The sequence below is a fragment of the Lepisma saccharinum genome, chromosome 16 (assembly GCF_977018435.1).
Source record: "Lepisma saccharinum chromosome 16, izLepSacc3.1, whole genome shotgun sequence".
Taxonomy (NCBI): Eukaryota; Metazoa; Arthropoda; class Insecta; order Zygentoma; family Lepismatidae; genus Lepisma; species Lepisma saccharinum.
In genome coordinates this window covers 28,091,910-28,111,762 of record NC_139244.1, presented here as the reverse complement: position 1 = coordinate 28,111,762, position 19,853 = coordinate 28,091,910, and the positions used below count along the sequence as shown (strand labels likewise).

Below are 19,853 nucleotides of genomic sequence, written 5' to 3'. Positions count from 1 at the left end.
TTAAAGTGGAACGCTAACCACTGGGTATCATTCCGAAGATTTTCAAGACAATAGTCTTAGACACTAGTCTATCAAGGAAGCTGATTATTCGCCACACGTGCCATTAAAATATAATGTTAACATAGGTGCACCCACAATACAATTTTTTTTCATGAGACGTACCTACTGCTAAGAATTGTTCTGATTACAACTGAAATTGCGATTTTCTTTTGGGGGGGGGGTTGTATGATATGACATATTTTTGCTGATCTTCTTTCTGTTATTATTCTTATTGTTATGAACAGTATTATGATATTTAAATCTGTTCTCATGCAGTTGGGTATCTAGTATGTTAATGTCAATTACAAATTCATTAAGTTACACGAACACTGATACACAGTTAGTACATATTAACAAAAGTTAATCAGTTGCTGTGCTGTGGAAATGGTTATTAGACAAAAATATCAAACGATTTAATTCTATTTTTCAATTTCCTTCGGAAACCATGTCTAAAGGGGTGAATATAACTTTCATAAATTCTTCTTGTTACAGCCTTAAAATGTGTTCGCAAATACACATTTGATATCGGGACCCAACAGATGGGGCTGCCTTGATGTTAACAATATTTTAAATTAGATGTCGCATTATGTTAGATCCGTCAACTAGAGTCATCAAAAAATTATGGTATGTTGAAATTTGCTATTTTTACTACATCATGCAGAGATAATAATTTGTACCATTTCAGATATACATGCGAGTGTGAAATGTCTTGTCCATAATATATTGAGAATGATGTAGTTACTGAAATACTGAAATGCTTAAATGATGTTTTGAGCTAGCGTTACATTTTCTTGCTTAGTATGTCACGTAAGAAGATAATTACATGTAATCAAATACCTAAGGCGTATACCGACCGAGGGGACTTGATTATACCCCTACTTTGGACTAATTTTCTAAATAGAAAATATTTTAATATAATATTTGAACTCTATTTCCCTGCCCATAGTTGCATTCAAAATGCTTTTTCAGCAATTTAACCCCCGTTAAAAAACTTCCTGGGTGCACTCACCTCAGCTATCTCTTTTATTTTACCACTATTACCTCATTTTTTAGTACAGACTGATTAATACATAGTTATTCTGCTGCTTTTTACGAACCATTTCAGTTCCATGTAGTTATATCTGATTTTCTACATATAGAATTATTTCTCTGTACCTACTCAGCTTTTGCTGTTCAGCATCTTCAGCTAATCAGAAAAGATCACTGTGATATATGCCCCCCCCCCTGACATCTTTCTTGAATGGTTATTTGGAGTAATATCAGATCCGATTTAAGGAGGGGATTTTGGTGCGGACTACAGCCTCCAGTCTCCTACCAGAGGGCCTCCCACAAGTGAAAAATGTTTGGAAAAAGACACAAGATGAAAGAATCAAATAGAATATAAAAATACAAAGCATATACCCAACCATATCTTGGCCTAAAAGTTGCAAATAATATTGTACATGTATTGAAGGAAGGGTTCAGAGCACAGTGCCGTAACTTCATTCAAGAGTTTTGCGAAAAAGGCACATTTAACTTGTAGCTTATTCCTATGTTGAACATAGTGGTGACTATGAGCAAGAATTGGAAACCTGGGAGCTATTTACTCACTGAAATGTTGATACTTCACCTTGTAAGTGATGCATATAATTCAGTTTTCATGAAAAGTGGAGTTAACACCACTTGTCCTGTGAGCCCCTCATGTGATGGAGGGATTCTTGATTATGTTAGTCCTCGACATACATGATTCCTAGCGTGAGTAATATCATTGTTTCTTGAGAGATCCGAAATATGTAGTTATGCTTTTCACACTTGATTCACTAAATCCTTACTCATATTTTTCACTTCATCGCGTCATCATTCTTGTTCTAAATGTACCTGGGAATTTAGTAGTTTTCCATAGATCCACATGTCAAACTAATATTTTTTTCTTTTTATCAGCTCTTAACTCCACACCTTACATTCAATTGGAATAAAGTTCTTTGATCATAGTACTTGAAACACTTATACCGTCATCGATACTGGAAGGCAATTGTTGAAGGGCTGTTTGAGGCAGTTTTCATTTTAACTATTATATCTGTAAGCGATCTTAGATTGACATTTATCCGACAGCCTAATTATTTTAAAGCTTGTAAATTGCTTTATCGTACAGTCAAATTTCGTTAGCTGTAAAAATCGCACAATACATCAAATTATTATCGTAAACTTTATTTTAATTTCTATCCATTATACTCAATTTCGTACTCTCAGTGTTGTAGTAAAGGCACTTCATTCGTTCGTATGGATTTGTAAAACTATCAATTATGTGCAAAAAAGATATAAAAATCCTTCCTCCAACATTATTTTTAGTACGTTGTGTTTGTTTTCTATTAACCTTGTAGAATCAAATATAGTAATTGTTCATAACGCTTTCTTCCTACCCGTTACACGGTAAAATATTAGCGGGAGGTATACAAGAATAGATTGTACCCCCTCCATTTTTTGAGAGGGAGGACAGTACTCCTTGAAGCCACTGTGCACTTTCCCTCGTTTGGCAAGTGCAAATAGTTGAAGTTATCTGAAGTGCTAACATAAAACATATTTTTTTGCCAATATTACCTCCAAAATCATGGAATTTCCATTGAGAGATATTCACATTAAAACAATTGTCATAATTTCAATATAGTGACATTTTGAGTGAAGGGTTTCAAGAAATCTTTATTCCCGATTTGCCTGAATCTGGGGAATATGTTCTGAGCTGAAGCTAAAGAAATGGAAAAGTCAAATGAACACGAGAATATGACCTATAGCTTCAGTTTGTTCCCACCATACTGTACCATTACAGCAAGGTTCATAAATATTATAGCACGTTTCGTAAATATCTAAATAAGAAGGGGTACTTGAGGTTCAATCATGCTAATTCTCCATATTTTGGTCAAATTTGAGCCTCCTCAATTCAAAAACTTTCCTGTGCCTACACACCAAGAGATATTTTAAATGTGGCAGAATGGCAACACAAAATAGACTAAAGTATGTACAAATTCCTACTTCGTTATGCACATTTAAGGTTCAAATTTCTAAGTTTTAATTTCTGATTATGTAGATTAATAGCAAAAATCATATTGAAGAATAAATAAATAGGAATATTCCGAATATGTGAAGTAATGGATTCTCTGACTAAAAGTACGTTTCATCTACGTATTTTATTTCTGGAAGTCTTTATGTGAAACTGTTCTCTTAAGACAAATATGGATAGTATGTTGCTCAAGCCGGCCTCCGTGGCGGAGTGGTTAACACTGCGCGTTACGACGTGAGGTGTCCCGGGTTCGAATCCCGGCATGGGCACGGGTGTTCTTTGTGAGTGTCCCTTCCTCGACTTCATCATCATCTCTCATACTCATCTTCGCGATTAGCTAAGAGTGACAGAATAGCGAAGTAAAATAAATGAAGTCAAGAATCGAAAGTAGGTATGTTGCTATTTTTTTCATAAGTTCCTAGATGGCGTTCTCCAAGAACTTGGAAGTTATAAAGAAATTTTAATTACAAATTTACACATATTTTTACACTATTTTGCTGAAATAAACCAATAATTATTACCTACTTATTAAATGCTCCATAATTAAATTTGAATTAAATTGTATAAAATGGTAAACGACTGCACTTGAAATATGATTAGAAATCATGTTATGTATTATTGTAAAGTGAGAAGCTTAAGAGATTCAACTGTTAGTATTACTTTCAACTGCTCATTATTGCTACTATGGGCAAAATTGGCCTCAGCATTCAAAATACTTCCTGAATCACCTATTGATACGAAATTATCCGAATATTTTCCCCAAAATACAGGGTGATGTTATTATTTATTTTATTTTTAAGTAAGTTTTTTTTCTTTGCAGAAGATTCATTGATATTTTTTGGAAATAAATATAAAATATTTAATACAATATTTAAAATAACTTAAGTTTTACTTTTATTTACTAGGTATTGCAAGAAACTTTTAAAAAAGTTATAATAAAGACTAATTTGTTCAAAAAGTGAACATCGACTATATAAAGTCATGGGCGTCCGGAAGGGAGGGCAAGGGGGTCCGTGGCCCTCAAAGAAAATGAAAGTCAATCAAAAATTATATATTTCACACATATAATTTCATTTCAGCCACAATAATATGTGTTAATAATTGCATGAATATGATATATTCAAATTTAAGCTATGTTTTTTGAGGTAAGAACACTATTATTGGGGAAAATGTGCCATGTTTGTCCCCCCAACCTCGAAAAAATACGTTCCTTGCCCCTCCCTGGAAAAATCTTGCGGACGTACATTTAAAAACCTATAGAACTTTTAAATACAGGCTGTTCATCACAGTATCCGCCGGCCTCCGTAGCGAAGTGGTTATCACATCATCGCGCTACAAGGCCAGGAGTCCCGGGTTCGAATCCTGGCCCGGGCATGGATGTTTATGAGTGATCATCAATTTCATCATACCATAACTCATCCCCATCTTCGGACATTAGCCAAAAGTGGCACAAAAAGCGAAGTAAAATAATGTAAATCAATCAAATCAAATAGGCTCGCTTTGATAAATTTAGTTTGTCACATTTAGTTTATTTGTATTGAATCGCAACAATATGATTGAATTAGCCACCGAAGTCGTCGAGAAGTCCAATTGTGATCCTCTTCCTTAACAAAAGTTTCGATTCAGTCAATCGAGTTATTTTAATGAATCGATTAGTAAGGATCGATTATTCGTAACGAATCGACTGCCGCATGGCTATGGCAAACATCGAATTGCGATACGTAATTGGTAATAATTCAAGACTTTGCAATGCCATTTAGGAATGTTTTTACTGACTGCATGTATAATAGACGATTATAGGTACTTCCGATTTCTTGCCAAGCACAGTCACCTGCTACTTAGTTTACACCAGCACCGAAATGAATCTGGGAACCAGTCCATGGGAAACGCGCAATCTGGAAAAACCGGACCTGCATTTTTCATTTTTTAAAACCATCCTCTCCACCCCTTTCCATGCCTCCAAACATGGACGTTTGTATCCGCTCGCCTTTTCCCTCTACCCGGCGCCATGATGAAAAATTGGAGCGCTGAAGAACCCCATGTGCTTGACGTCATCTGCCATCTACCGGCCATTACCCGAAGCAAGAATTAAGTCTCCCTCTTCTTTTTTTTTTTCCAACCTCCAGCGCGAATGGCAGGCTGGAAACGATGACATTACCAAACTTGGCTTCACTCCCCCTTTCCCCCCATTCTTTTAGTACATCACGCCTCCCATCTAGGGCTTACGTTTCTGGCGGTACTCGGCCCGATTTTTTTAACCCGAGAGTGGCGGGTTTGAAAACAGACATTAAAAAAATCTTCCAAATGGAACAATCACGATGAAATAAGACATTAAAACGAAACACGAACTCTCACGATGTAATGTATTCGGAATCCTCAGAATACTACCAAACCATGTCAACTCGCTGGCAGTTAATATAGGCCTATTCTCTACACATAAAAGCATAAATAATGCATCTGGGCATAAAATACACTCGCTTCTGCATTTATCTTGCAGTAATAACTAACTTAAAAATTGATCCACGAAGCCTTCGCAACTTTTCACGAAAGAAACGTGTAGCTACGACTTGAAAATTATTAAAACAATGTTTCAATAATGTTATTAGAAATTTTGTTCATAGTGTTGGCAACAAGAAGGCAAAATGCAGTACAGAACAGTGCAATATTACAAAAACAAATACGCCTATGCATTCTCTACGGTTTTTTCGGTCTCAGAGGCCAGAAAAGAGCGACGATGGGACTCGATGCATAGAATTCGCTTCAACCGTCGAAAAGAGGCTTGGAAGGTCTTGGTCTCAATGGCTATTTGCACCACGGGGTAGTACTAAGAATGTTTTTTATTGGTGGGTCACTTTTATCAGCATTTCAGTAAGTACATTGTTTCATGTTCGTTAAATTTCTGGTCATAGCTCTTCCAAAGCTATAGCTTAGCTGGGGCAAGGGGGCGCTTTCCCCCCCCAAAAAATAATAAATTCGGTTATGTAAATTTAAAAGTTAATGGTATTTTATCTAACCTCGTGGAACCTGAAGAGAAAAATAACGAATATATTTTTTTTTTATTATGCGAATGTAACAGTTATTTATCAAAATTGTGCTGGATGATATTTTTATGGGCTTGAAAACGTTTTGATTCTGCTCCCCTCTCCCCCAAAGTTAAGCTCCAAGTTCAATTCTCCTCCACAAAGTTATGTTCCTAAAAGTATAGATTGGTCTCGGTTTAATTTACCTCGCTTTTCTGCCGCTTTTGGCTAATCGCGACGGTGAGGATGAATGATGATATGATGAAATTGATGAAGGTACACTCACAAAGAACACTCATGCCCAGGCCGGGATTTGAACACTGGACCCCTGGCGTCAAACCGCTACGGAGGTTTGTTGATTTTAACTATATTCGTTCCAATAAAAACAGTATTTTGTGACGTGTACCAGATTTCTAATTTAAAATTTTAATCGTTTTTTACTCTTATGAACATACTGTATTACGGGAAATATTGTTATGTGGTAACCAATTCAAAAACCAGGGTGATGCACTTGTAGAATGACTGATCAAACTTTTCATCTAAAAATGCAATGTGTTAGCAAAATTCTCTCCAATTCTCAGGTACACTGTTTCTCATAAGAAAACATTACTGTCTCAATGATTTCAATAAGATGTACAGTGTTTCTGATAAGAAAACATTACTGTCTCAATGATTTCAATAAGATGTACAGTGTTTCTGATAAGAAAATATTACTGTCTCAATGATTTCAATAAGATGTACAGTGTTTCTGATAAGAAAATATTACTTCCTCAATGATTTTAATAAGATGTACATTGTTCCTGATAAGAAAATATTACTGTCTTAATGATTTCAATAAGATGTACAGTGTTTCTGATAAGAAAATATTACTGTCTCAATGATTTCAATAAGATGTACAGTGTTTCTGATAAGAAATATTAATGCCTAAATGATTTCAATAAGATTTACAGTGTTTCTGATAAGAAAATATTAATGCCTCAATGATTTCAATAAGATGTACAGTGTTTCTGATAAGAAAATATTACTGTCTCAATGATTTCAATACGATTTACAGTGTTTCTGATAAGAAAATATTACTGTCTCAATGATTTCAATAAGATGTACAGTGTTTCTGATGAGAAAATATTACTGCCTCAATGATTTCAATAAGATGTACAGTGTTTCTAATAAGAAAATATTACTGTCTCAATGATTTCAATAAGATGTACAGTGTTTCTAATAAGAAAATATTACTGTCTCAATGATTTCAATAAGATGTACAGTGTTTCTGATAAGAAAATATTACTGCCTCAATGATTTCAATAAGATTTACAGTGTTTCTGATAAGAAAATATTACTGTCTCAATGATTTCAATAAGATGTACAATGTTTCTGATAAGGAAATATTACTGCCTCAATGATTTCAATAAGATGTACAGTGTTTCTGATGAGAAAATATTACTGTCTCAATGATTTCAATAAGATGTACAGTGTTTCTGATAAGAAAATATTACTGTCTCAATGATTTCAATAAGGATTTACGTGATCGTGTGATCCTTATTTGCGAAATGTGATTGACTTAAAAATATACTTAAATTAGAAGAATTATAGAAGTTTTGTACGTAACATGTTAATGCACATTTTTCTTGAAGACTTTCATAATGGTTAAAATGTCAATTTCAATACTTTATATTGTATTTTCGTTATCAGCTTTGTTTATTTTGAATGCTCTAATTTGTCCTAAACCGATATACCTCTCCATCTAGTCTACGATATTATTAATTTTAATAATATTTGTTTCATTTTGTGTATTTGATACAATAAATTATATAATTTTGATATCGAAAATGTATATATTTATGCTACATTTTTGGCACATTGTTATGCCTGATTTCTACATTTATTATATAAATAACGTCAAAAACCAAAACATATTTTTCGTTCCCAAGCACTCCAGTTTTTGTTCAGAAGCAAAATATCCCCCGACAGCGAATGCACCACATTAATCTACCAGTAGGAAAGAAGAGTAGGGGGTTTGAATTAACACCCCCCTTCCCATGAATGTTTTTTCTGCAGTGCGGCCATGTACTTAAAAAGTGCTTATTTTAGTTCTAAGAGGAGAGTGTGGGGGAAAAAAGGAGGATTCCACATGAAGGGGGAAGGGGGCTTCCAGCTCCACCATTGGAAATCAATTCATCTCCTCGTAGGTTTCCAACTTTTGAGACAACCGCAGGAGCAGCAGACCGTCACGAATCTCATAGGATATGCGACCATTTGTTTAGTTCCTAACTTGATTACCAGATGGCGTTTTCTGCAGGGTGGAATGTCCTAATACACTTACGTCTCTGTGTTTTGTTTCCGTTGGAATTGCCATCGGTCTGTTCCAATGCATCACTCTATGTATGGAAGCATCCGGAATTCTCAAAGGGCATTGTTTCGTGCTGTTTCCTTATTGTTGCGAAAAAACTCCTCCTTCTGTCCAGGGTAAGCTGTTTTCAGATTCGCTGTCTATAAAGAGAGAACAACAATGTCAGCGGAGTGATTGATTATGACAAGAATAACAATTAAAATGCCAATTGTGCTGTGTTGCTGCATTCTTTACACACTTATGTTCTAAGGTGTACATACTTGTATTTTTTAAACATGTATGGTCACCTGCAAAAAAAATGGGGCATACTTCCCTGCAAGACATCATGTGTGTTGCTTAAGACTGCGGCTATGAGTGGATTTTAATAGCAAATTTTCAATGTCAAGTTCTGCTACCGCCGTAGAGTTAGGCAACACGCCTTGCAGGGAAGCGAGTGTTTCAGGATCCAGATCTTTATTGCCGGTGACTGTACCTGTTTCAGTACATAACACATTAATAATAGGTAATAACAATATGAAGAATGTGCATTAACTATACATACATACAAACGTGGACGTCCGGAAGGGGGGCAAGGGAGGCCACGCGCCCCCCCTGAAAGTCAACCAAAAGTTATCTTTGTTTCATACAATTTTATTTTAATTATAGCGAGGACTTTACCGGAACATGAAACTTCAAACTAAAGCAGTGTTTTTTTTGGTTTTTTTTGGAGGGGGAGGAGACTATTGTTGGGGGAAATTTGCATTATTTTCCCCCTTGGGAAAATGTACCCTGCTTTACCCTCCCTGGAAAATATCCTGTGGACTCAATCCACACAAGATGTCTCCGTGTAACACAAGAAACTTTCACAGTCGTGTACAGGACACAGAACACCTTTTCTTGGTAACGGTTTGCTCGTTTAAGTCTCGTTTTCACTCTACGAGCCATCAAAAACTGGCATTTTCTATCCTGTATTCATACAGCCACGCTGCACAAATTCAGGATTGCCACTGGCAGCTATATGCTCTGTCAGAAAACAACATTTCTTTTTCAGTACGCTAAGGACAGACCATGTAACCCACAAGAGCAAAGGGAAACTTCTTGAGAGTGCAAGTACGGTGATCAAAATTTACGAAGTCCTTCTTAATGCAAAAATATAATATGCGTTGATGCTTATTCTTGCATAATTTTAGGAGCAACTTCTGTCCATAGGTGTCTCTGCTGGCATGATACGGTTTGCGTTATAGTTTGTTAGTATATTTCGCCGACAGAGAAACAAATGCCAGTGTCAAGATTGAACTTGTATTGCGTCATACATAAAGAATAGAAAATAGCGTTCTTTGAGGGTCCGTAGCGTCGAAATAAGACCTTTTCGACCACAATATTACAAGAAAAATCGTTCGTCTTGATGTCATGTTCTGAAAGTTTGTACGGTAAGAGTAGAGAAGAAAATTGTTGTTTGGACCACGATATTCCTCAATATTTGCCTTAAAAAACTACTTCATTGTATTCTCTTAAGAAAATGGGTTATAGGTGGTAGCGTTTGCAATGACGAATGATAAAAATATACTCTATGGTTACGTACGAGGTGAGAAAATCCAAAGCTTCTGTGAGCTAACATCACTCAGGTCTCTGGGTATTGAAGCGAGGACAGTTCCTCAAAACAGGAGTGACGTTAAACCCGCTTTAGAGAAAAGCATTTCCCTTAGCATTATTCTTAGCATTTCTTAACCAAGTTATTACTGTAAAGTGAAAAATCTTAGGGCATTTCAGATGCCATGGCATATTTGATTTCATTTCTCAGGGGTAGAATCGTTCTTATTTTTCGTAGCATAACCAATCAGAAGCGACCTCTAGGTCACGAGTGCAGATGAGATGAGCCCCGTGAGATGTAAACAATGTATCACTTCACATTTTTAATAGCCGATAACTATTGGTTCACATTTTTCCTCCTTCTGTTGTTTTATACTTCTCTTCATGTCTTTGTATTAATTTTCGTTCTTGTTTTCCTCCTCTTTTGTTTCTCATTATGCGTTTCTTTTTCTTCTTTGTAAGTTTTCTCCCTTGTTTTCTTGTCTCCTTTTGTTTTGTTCAACTTTTCTCTCAAGATTTTTCAATCGCCTTTCTTTCACGTGAACTGCTTCAAAGTAATTAAAAAATAGTCTCTACTACCATTGGCGTACTGATGGGGTTACAGCCCCACCCGAAAATTCGAGAAAAGCAAAATTTTTCAAATGAAAGAAGCAAAATACACAGGATAATATCGAAGTTTTAAATGAAAACTGCCTTAAAATGTTCCCCGATTACCATTGCTGTCTTTGAAAACATTTCAAAACGAATGTTAAAGAATATAATTACAAAATATTTTCTTGTGTGTCTGCTCTCCCCTCGTAGAACGAAGCTATGTACTATAAACCTTTATAATTCTAGCCCCCCTTGCGAAAAAAAATCCTGCGTACGCCAGTGTCTACTGCGTTTTAACAAGCACTGTATTCATTTTATTGAGAGAACTTAATTTCTTCCTAAACTTCTCAAACCAGAGCCATACCTAGGGGAAGGGGACTAAGGTGGGCATTAACCCACCTTCAATCAGCAGTTTGGCCAACTTACCCACTTATCTGTAGAATCCTGACTATGGCACTTGCTTACACGAGATCATTATAACATGACGCTTGTTCAAATATAGTTCCGAATAACTTGAAAGATACTCGAACCATATCTTGACAATCTTGACAAGTCATGAAGAGGAATGTTGTCACGACATGTCCACGTGTGTGTCCTTCAAAAATTGGCAACACCGAAGGAGCATGTGGTGGTCACATATAACCTCTTCACGATTCGTGAACATTGTAAAGAAAATACAGTCCAAACTTCTTTAAGCTTGTCCAGAACTATATAGCATGTTAGCTTTTATTATTTTAAATTGTATGTGTAAGCTTAGAGTTGTTGATTTATGTGCATTTAATGAAGGAATCAATTTTAAATTCATATTCAATTTTTATAATCGACACTGTACTGATATCTGTGCATGAAGTGAATATTAAAGTAAACTTTCAAGCAATTATATTAGACTGAATATAACTAAAAGCAGATGAAGTAAACGTGGTATTAGTTACTACTACAAATTGATGGCCTGACCTCTATAGACACATATGTATGTACACTGGCGTAAGGAGGATTTTTTCGCGAATGGTAAAGGCATATTCTACGTCGCTACCTTCTAGGGGGACGCGGTATACACAATAATATATTTTGAATAGCCTATTCAGCAATTTCCATTGTCAAAAATGGTCATCTGGCTCACAGAAATTGCCACTCTGTTTTCCCGAGTTCTTCACTGCTTTTATTTGAAACTGTTGATTTTCTCAAATTTTCGGAGGAGGCTGTAGCCCCATGAGACCCCTCCTCATGCGTTACGCCAATGTGTATATATGTATCAGTGATTCTTTCCGGGAAATAAAGTGCAGTTACTCTAACCCCAGTTCTCTGTGATGATACAAATATTTTGATACAAGAGCTACTGACATATGCTGCAGCATATTTATACATATTTATCTCTATTTCTTTCGTTAACACAAATTATTATATATTTTTTTCACCTATGACTAAATATTCCAAGGAGAGATCGATCTATTGATTTGTTTTTCTTATCACGATGCAACCTTTATTCCGAGCCTCTCCAGAAAATTTCCTGTGAGCACTGACGTCTTTCTCCATGGTTTTCTGTAACAGTATAATTATATCATGCGCTCTACAAGCGTTAGTATCTAACGACTATAGAAATAATATTAATAGTGATAACATTCTTATCATGTTGAATCTATCATTAGTTCTATGAAATAATTCGTTACTTGTAGTACCACGAAAGCAATTCTACAGTATCGTAACCAAATATTGACAGTTAATTTGATTTAATTTCTTATGACAGTTAAATTTATTCTTTGTGGCTGTTCATGGTTGATTGATTAATGTTGATTTATTTGGACTTTTAACCTCTTTACTTGGTTTATTTACCCAGGTTTCAGAGACTCATTCTCTCTTCATCTTGAGGGTAGTGTGTCTATGCTATGGTGTCATATGTAGTTAGTCCCCGAAAGCCGGATATCAATACATAGAATGTGTTCCGGGAAGCACTGTGGTTGAAAATGAAAACAAAATAAATTTTAACTTGAAGTAATATATAATATAATATTGAAGATTGTAAGCACAGTGCATACTGTATGAGGCATCCGTTATAAGTATAGATCTACAACGAATTTATTCTACATAGTATAACTTTTTCCCGAAATACCGTTGCATTATGAAAAATTTAAATTACATTTTAAAAACTTTAATAGAAATAACTTTTTCTAGTAATCATGCAAATTCACTGTCTAGATATTAAATCAGTCCTTGATAGGTTTCTAATAGGATCTTTGGCGTGTGCAACAATTGAACATGCAATTGTTAGTTAGCCACATTACTCTGGCAGTATATTGGTAGCTAGTATTATTTCCAAGGAAATGTATCTGTTTTCCTAAACGCTTAACTTCATACGTTTTCAATGCTTCATAAATTGTTCTTACATTCTGACACTGTGTGATTTGCTTCATGTCTAAAAGAAATACCCATGAGGAAGAGTATATAAGCTTTTTCCATAAGGTGAAGTATAAAAATAAAACAGAGCACATGGCATACTTTATTATTGTTCCATTAACAATCAGATGAATTTTGTTCAATACCATCTTGTGCTGTAGGAATTAGAGTATTAGAGGATCCTTGTATGAATGAATTAATATTAGATAATGCGAGTAAGCTTATGTAGCAAAAAGTATATTAAATTTATTAGCCTTTCAATTACTTCGTATTTTACATACATTTAGCACATTCATTTCCATGCATTGAAAAGCACTAATTCCGGAAGTTGTATGATTGTTATATCTTAATATAAATTAAGTAAAACTACATTAATATTCTAACAATATTTCCCTGCTTAATTGTTGAATCGGAAAGAAATGACCGAAATACAGATATGTACGATTTTTATTGAATACAGCTTGATGAAGTAGATAGCGATTAAACATCAATATATAATCCCAAGTTATTAATACTACATTTCATATTTTAATTTCGTTTTACTAATGACTAATTTCCTATAACTTTCTTTGGGTTTTAGATTCTAACAGTGTTCAAGATAAATTAGTTTTAATTTCATTACTATCATCTATATACAATTTTTTGTGCATGTAACTCTGTGATATTTTTTTCAAATTACTATCTACATCTCTTCGGTTGATTTGACTCTTTTTCATTTACAGTAAATAGTAATTCCTAGCGTTATCGTTACAGTCTTCTGATACACACTAATATTTATCCATGACGTTCGAATAATTTTTGAAAGTGTCGAACATAAGCTTTGCAGAAAAAGTAAAGCTTTGGAGTATATTACTGACAATCTAGAGAGATTTTTACACCTTTTAATGAAAATAGGGGGTGCAAATGGATTAATTTAGTAATTCACAGTACACTTCTTCAATGTCTTCCACATCCAAACACTTTTTACCAAAGCATTACGAAAAATGAGTCTCAGAGCTCCTGAAAAACATTTCTTATATATATATATATATATATATATATATATATGTCTTGTTGACTACGAGTAACGATATATAAAAATATCTTACATGGTAAAAATACATTCTCCACATTACCTTACAACAAATATTTTTCGTACTTAGTAATATTAGTTTATTAAAATACAAAGCATTGTCTTTCAACATTCCGCTCAAGTGTTAATAATGAACGAACTATTAACATTTCTGTTTTTGATCTATGTTATGGTCATACAATAGATTTACCTATCTTAGATACTGTTCGGACTTATTTAAATAAAAATTTGAAAATGTTAATGTACTCTTAACCATTATGAAAATATAGTTTAAAAACATGCGTAGAAGTTCGAGAGAATAGAATACTCATTTTATTTTTCACAAACATAAATAAAATGTGACAAAAATAGAAATATATCTAATAAACAGTCTAATATAAATAAGGAATAATGTTTCAAGATAACTTATTTTTGTACAAGCTATAATATTTTTTTAAAATTATTTTCCTCGTGTTGATAACAATAAAATTATAGTTAAGCATTCGTTTATGTGAGTAAAACATTCTTTAAAAGTTTTTTGACAGTTTAATTTGACAGTACATTTCGGAAAAATCAGTACAATTGTCAAGAATACGCCTTATTCTAAGAAATATGAAAGGAAGGTTTTTGCGTTAAATTGTTCGATCTTTACGATATATTGGCCAGAAAAAGGAAATATTTTTTTTTCATTTGTTAGGTGGTCTAAACAAACGCTCAAAGAAATACTGCCACTTTTAGCGTACTGAGAATGGGAAAGCATTCATGTAACTTATTTGATATGCTTGCAAAGATATGAACGTGTCTTTACTATGATTTCTTTTCAGAAGTTATAACGTATACTTGAGGCTTGGGTTGTGCACATGGAACTGTTATGTAATGTATAATTCAGATAAAACATACCATTACATTATAATAAATAAGGATGTCATATCATGGAGACATTTAATAGTAATTTGCATGTGTAAAAATGTAGCGTAAAGGAATACTATTTCACTGCATACACCAATCTAAAAAGTTGAATATTTTACGTGTATTGCAATTTTGTCAGACGAGTAGTGTAAACGATCATTTTATTTATTTATTTACTTAAAGTTTCAGATACAGTACTGAAATAACATTTTACACTGAAACTGTAGCAACAAGAAAACAACAACAACAACAAAACAAGACAATACAATATGGCACAGAAAAAATTAAGCTATGTGTACATTCTTAACGGTTGTCGGAAACTGCGTTCTGACTAAATCTTTTGACTAAATATTAAGGTATATAAAATAGAAATATTGTATAGTTTGTATGTGCATTTCAAATGAATTTACCATTCGAGAAATATATGGGCAGAACATAGAAAGTCGAACATAGGATAATAGTATTTGAGATTAGGATCATAAGAAGGACTTTTGCAAACACAATAAGATTATCTACGCATATGTGACAATAACCTATTGTTGTAAAGACAGAATTTTAGAACTTTGCAGTGTATTCAGATCAGGCTATTTGCCGAACCTTTTTCAAACATTTTACATTCGGAATGCTCAAGTTATTTGGAAGCAAAATTTTAGCAACCAGTCCACATTAAAAGAACGATACCTGAAAAAATATTACAGCTTTCATCCCTTAATAACATGAATACTTTATGGGTGAAGTGAATTTATTGGTGGACAGGGAATTTATAAATTTATATAGAAGTGGTTCTATAGAAATAGCAATCTCCAAGCCAATAAATACATTATTTTATTAGAAAAGTATAATTAAATAATGTTACAATTAGCGTTATTAATTTCAGAGCGTATTATATTCATTAATTTCTCTTTGTTAACACTGTTTCCTTTTGCTTTCGGCGTTTTTTTCCAAACTAAATATTTTCAGTGTCTTTTAGACATTTTACATTATTGTTAGACGCTGAACTATATATATGTTTTTATTTATTTCAGGTGTGTATTATCGGAGGAATTAATGAATCATTTCGGTAAGTTTTAACAATTTTTATTATTTTAAGCAGGGTTACTCTTGAGCCTTGCAATTTATTATTACTGATTATCTAACTATATGAAACAGATTTTATCTTACCTATGACATAAAAGTGTTATGTTATGAATTACTGGTACTAGTAATTTATAAATATACTACGAATTATAGGAAATTATCCAATAAAATAATATGAAAAGAGAAAAAAACATAAACAGTTTAGCAACTAGGATATTGGAGGAATTAATAATGCACGGTATCAGTATTAATAGGTCAATATACTATTTTGTCGTTTAAATTTGGCACAAATTCTCTCCATTGTACAGTATATACGTAGTTTATTCCACATTTTAAGTGCCACTGCCTGTCAAAAATTATCCATATATTTTCTCCATGTTTTAGCGTCATTAAATTTGAAATGTATGTGGCATTGGATATTTATTTGGAAATTTGCAGGATATTCACTGCATATTAAGGAATACTGCCAGAACACAGTTACAAATAAATTTATCTCTATTTACCGAATCTCAAATTCATATCATATACGGAAAGATTACATTATGAATGATCGTTTATTTCTATCTAACTATATTCTTTGCAGATAATGCGATTTTTAAATTAATTTCACATTGAAAGAATTAACTTGAATTCCTTATTAGCCTACATGAAATTTTAATGGTCTTCCAGCATGAACAGGTATATTTGAATTCAATTTTAACGATGTTACATTACCGTGCCAAGTGGCATTACAAAATATTAAGCATTTTTAGAATTCGTAAATTAACATTGCAAAGATCTTTGAAATAACAACAATATCCATAGTAACGTAACAGATTTAATTCAAAACGAATATTACGACGTTTTCTACAACTGTGCTCTTTATCCTTTAATTCTCCCAACACAATAATAGTAAAACATATACTTCATACATAAAGATTTGTGTGTGTATGTAACATTATTTAGGAACAGGATCCATACCAGATTTACCTAATGTAAATTCTAGTGTTAGATCTATTTTCCAATTAAAAATGACAATTCTCTACCGCTTTGAACATAAGGTAATAACAAAATGTATTCTATTTGTTTTTATAATAATTCAGATTTACATACTAATTAATGCAGGTAGCATGTGTGTGTGTGTGTGTGAGTGTGTGTGATGGTGTGTGTGTGTGTGTGTGAGTGTGTGTGATGGTGTGTGTGTGTGTGTGTGTGTGTTTACATTACAATTCCATTAAAAAATCTGTGGAAAAGATAAGACAGTGGGATTCTAATCTTTCAGCTTAATCCGACCATACAATAGCTGTAATATAATAGACAATAACTGAAATTTTATTTCTTACAAAAGTATGAGATGCGATGTCTGGTCTTGATGAAATGTTTGGCATATTAAAGCTAATCTTACAGTCACTAAGTTTCAGGATATTGGTATTGTTGCACACAATTGTTGCAGGAGGGTCTCATAATGGCAGAAAAAATATTTAAGTTTCCCAACTTCCTCACTGAGATGCTTCGATTCCCAATTTTAATTGATTACTGTGGTGTGTGGTATTTTATTTCTTTTCTTTCGCAGAATTAAGCGTGTAAGCCTATAGTTGGACTCACCCACGACGGTTACAGGGCGGTTCGCCCTTAGCCTTGCCACTGCCAAAACGAAGTGCATATGAAGTAATCTCGTCCGTAAAAATGTAATAATAAATATAATATGCATTTTAATCTCGTTTATTATGATCCCAGTCAATAAGTTTCACTACCACCATGACGTCATGATGTTTTATTGTCATCGTGACACCATTATTAAAAATCGACGTCGACATTCGAAACATTGACATATAAGATTGTCGATGTTTCGAAGTAATTATTTCCAATATCCATGCAAAGGCTCAGGACCAATGTTTAATCCTGGCGAATGTTGTCGTTATGATATCTGAAACATTTCAGATATGAAATATTGAAACCACATTAGGATTGTTTTAAATATTATGAATAATGTGCAATGTAAATATACGGACTGTAGCAAAAATTGTTATATAAATACTTTAATTATAAAATTATGTGTCTGCAGTAATATTTGCAGGGCTATAATACTGAAGGAAAGGTGTTATTACTTTTCCAATTAATTATTATCATATTAAGAATGTGGAATATTGAGTATGAAATACAAGCATTGTTTTGTTTATTGTTTTACATACGCTCAGTACTGTACATCTCATTTTACTACGTTTCGGCGAAAATAAGTTGTTACTAAGTATTATAAAGGGCTAATACACATAAAGTAATTATATTTTCATTTTTAACATGGCATATCCATATCTTCATTATTCCTTTAGTGGTTTTGTATTGAAAATTCCATGAGCCAAGATAAGTTAGAATTTTATTTCCATCTGTCAAATATCATATAGCCATAATATTTATCACTTCATAGATTTTACATTAGAGTTCGTTCTATTGATAAACAAATACTTATCCAACATCTAAGAAACTTTGTTTCTTGAAGATAATTTTCGAACAACCGCGTGCTATTAAAAAATCTTATAAAAAAACCCTTTTAAAACCTTTTCCTGCTCCCCCAAAAATAGGCAATAGTTAGGCTGGAGAGTTCGCTGAACTAACCGATCTCTAACCGTAATACTATTCAAAAATCTGTGTAGTTTGTCACATACTATAAATATATATTTACAAGTGCTACTATTTATTTACTGAGAACATTTCAGATACAGCACGTAGCCATTTTACACAGAAATCAGTAACAATGAAAAGAACAAAAAAGATCAAAATTAAAAATAGCAAAATAAGACAAAATATTAACTTAAATAAGTCAAGATAGCAAAATTAAATATTATTTAGCAACATATGTTCTGATGGTTGACCGAAAGGCGTACTCTGTGGAAAATACATCAACACTTGATGGGAGGTCGTTAAATTGAGTGGGAAGTCTGTGGAAGAGCAATCTTTTTTGAATTTTCAGTCTAGGCTTTTTTGTGTAAAATAGATTTGTGTTGCGTGTTTAGTGCATAGGCACCCGAAAGTGGAATTCCTGGAGGAGCATGTTGCAACGGATTTTGCCATTGACAATTTTGTAAAGATCCCTAAAATCATTCAGTAAACGGCGCTGATAGGGAGTCTGTAGGTCTAGAAAGGACAGGAGATGTGGTGTTGGAAACTTGCGTAATGAGGGAACCCTGTAACGAACTATAGCCAGGAAAAAGTTAAGAACAGAATCAATTCTGGAGAGCTGAGTGGGACATGCCATGGACCAGACCGGATAGCAGTATTCTATTATTGGGGAGATGAATGATTTGAAGTACAAGGTGAAGGCTGAGATGTCACTAATTTCGGTGAAACGATAGTAAACCTAAGAGACGCATAGCCTATTTTGTCGTGCCTGTAATATGTTCTTCAATTGTGAGTTTTTGGTCGAAAACAATGCCTAGGTCTTTGTGAGAGGATATTGCTTTGATGTTATTGCCAAAGATGGAGTAAGATGACTTTAACAGATTCAATTTGAGAGAGATGGTGAGAGTAGTACATTTTTCAGGATTTAATGTAAGTTTCCATGTCAGGCACCATGAAACAAACGTTGTTATGTCATTCTGGAGAAGATGAGCATCGTTGGAAGTGGAGATTTCTCTGAAAACCTTACAGTCATCTGCGAAAAGAAGGTAATTACTAGAGGTGGCTGTGAGATGGTCGGTAAGGTCATCGACGAATAATATGAACAAGAGGGGTCCTAGAACACTGCCCTGTGGTACTCCAGAAAGGACGGGAAGAAAGTTAGATAGAGTTTCTGGAAGGACTACACGTTGTTGGCAATCGCTAAGGTAATCTGTGAGCAAGTTAAGAAAG

The 19,853-nt window shown here is 33.8% G+C and overlaps 1 long non-coding RNA gene across 2 annotated transcripts in view; it reads left to right on the top strand.

Moving 5' to 3' along the window:
• The window catches only part of LOC145999990 (uncharacterized), a 571,614-nt gene that overhangs the window by 352,196 nt on the left and 199,565 nt on the right, over window positions 1–19,853 (top strand). For both annotated transcript variants that reach the window (XR_014443450.1, XR_014443451.1), the window contains exon 3: window positions 15,977–16,011. This is a non-coding gene — a long non-coding RNA (uncharacterized LOC145999990). The remainder of the gene's footprint in view (window positions 1–15,976; window positions 16,012–19,853) is intronic.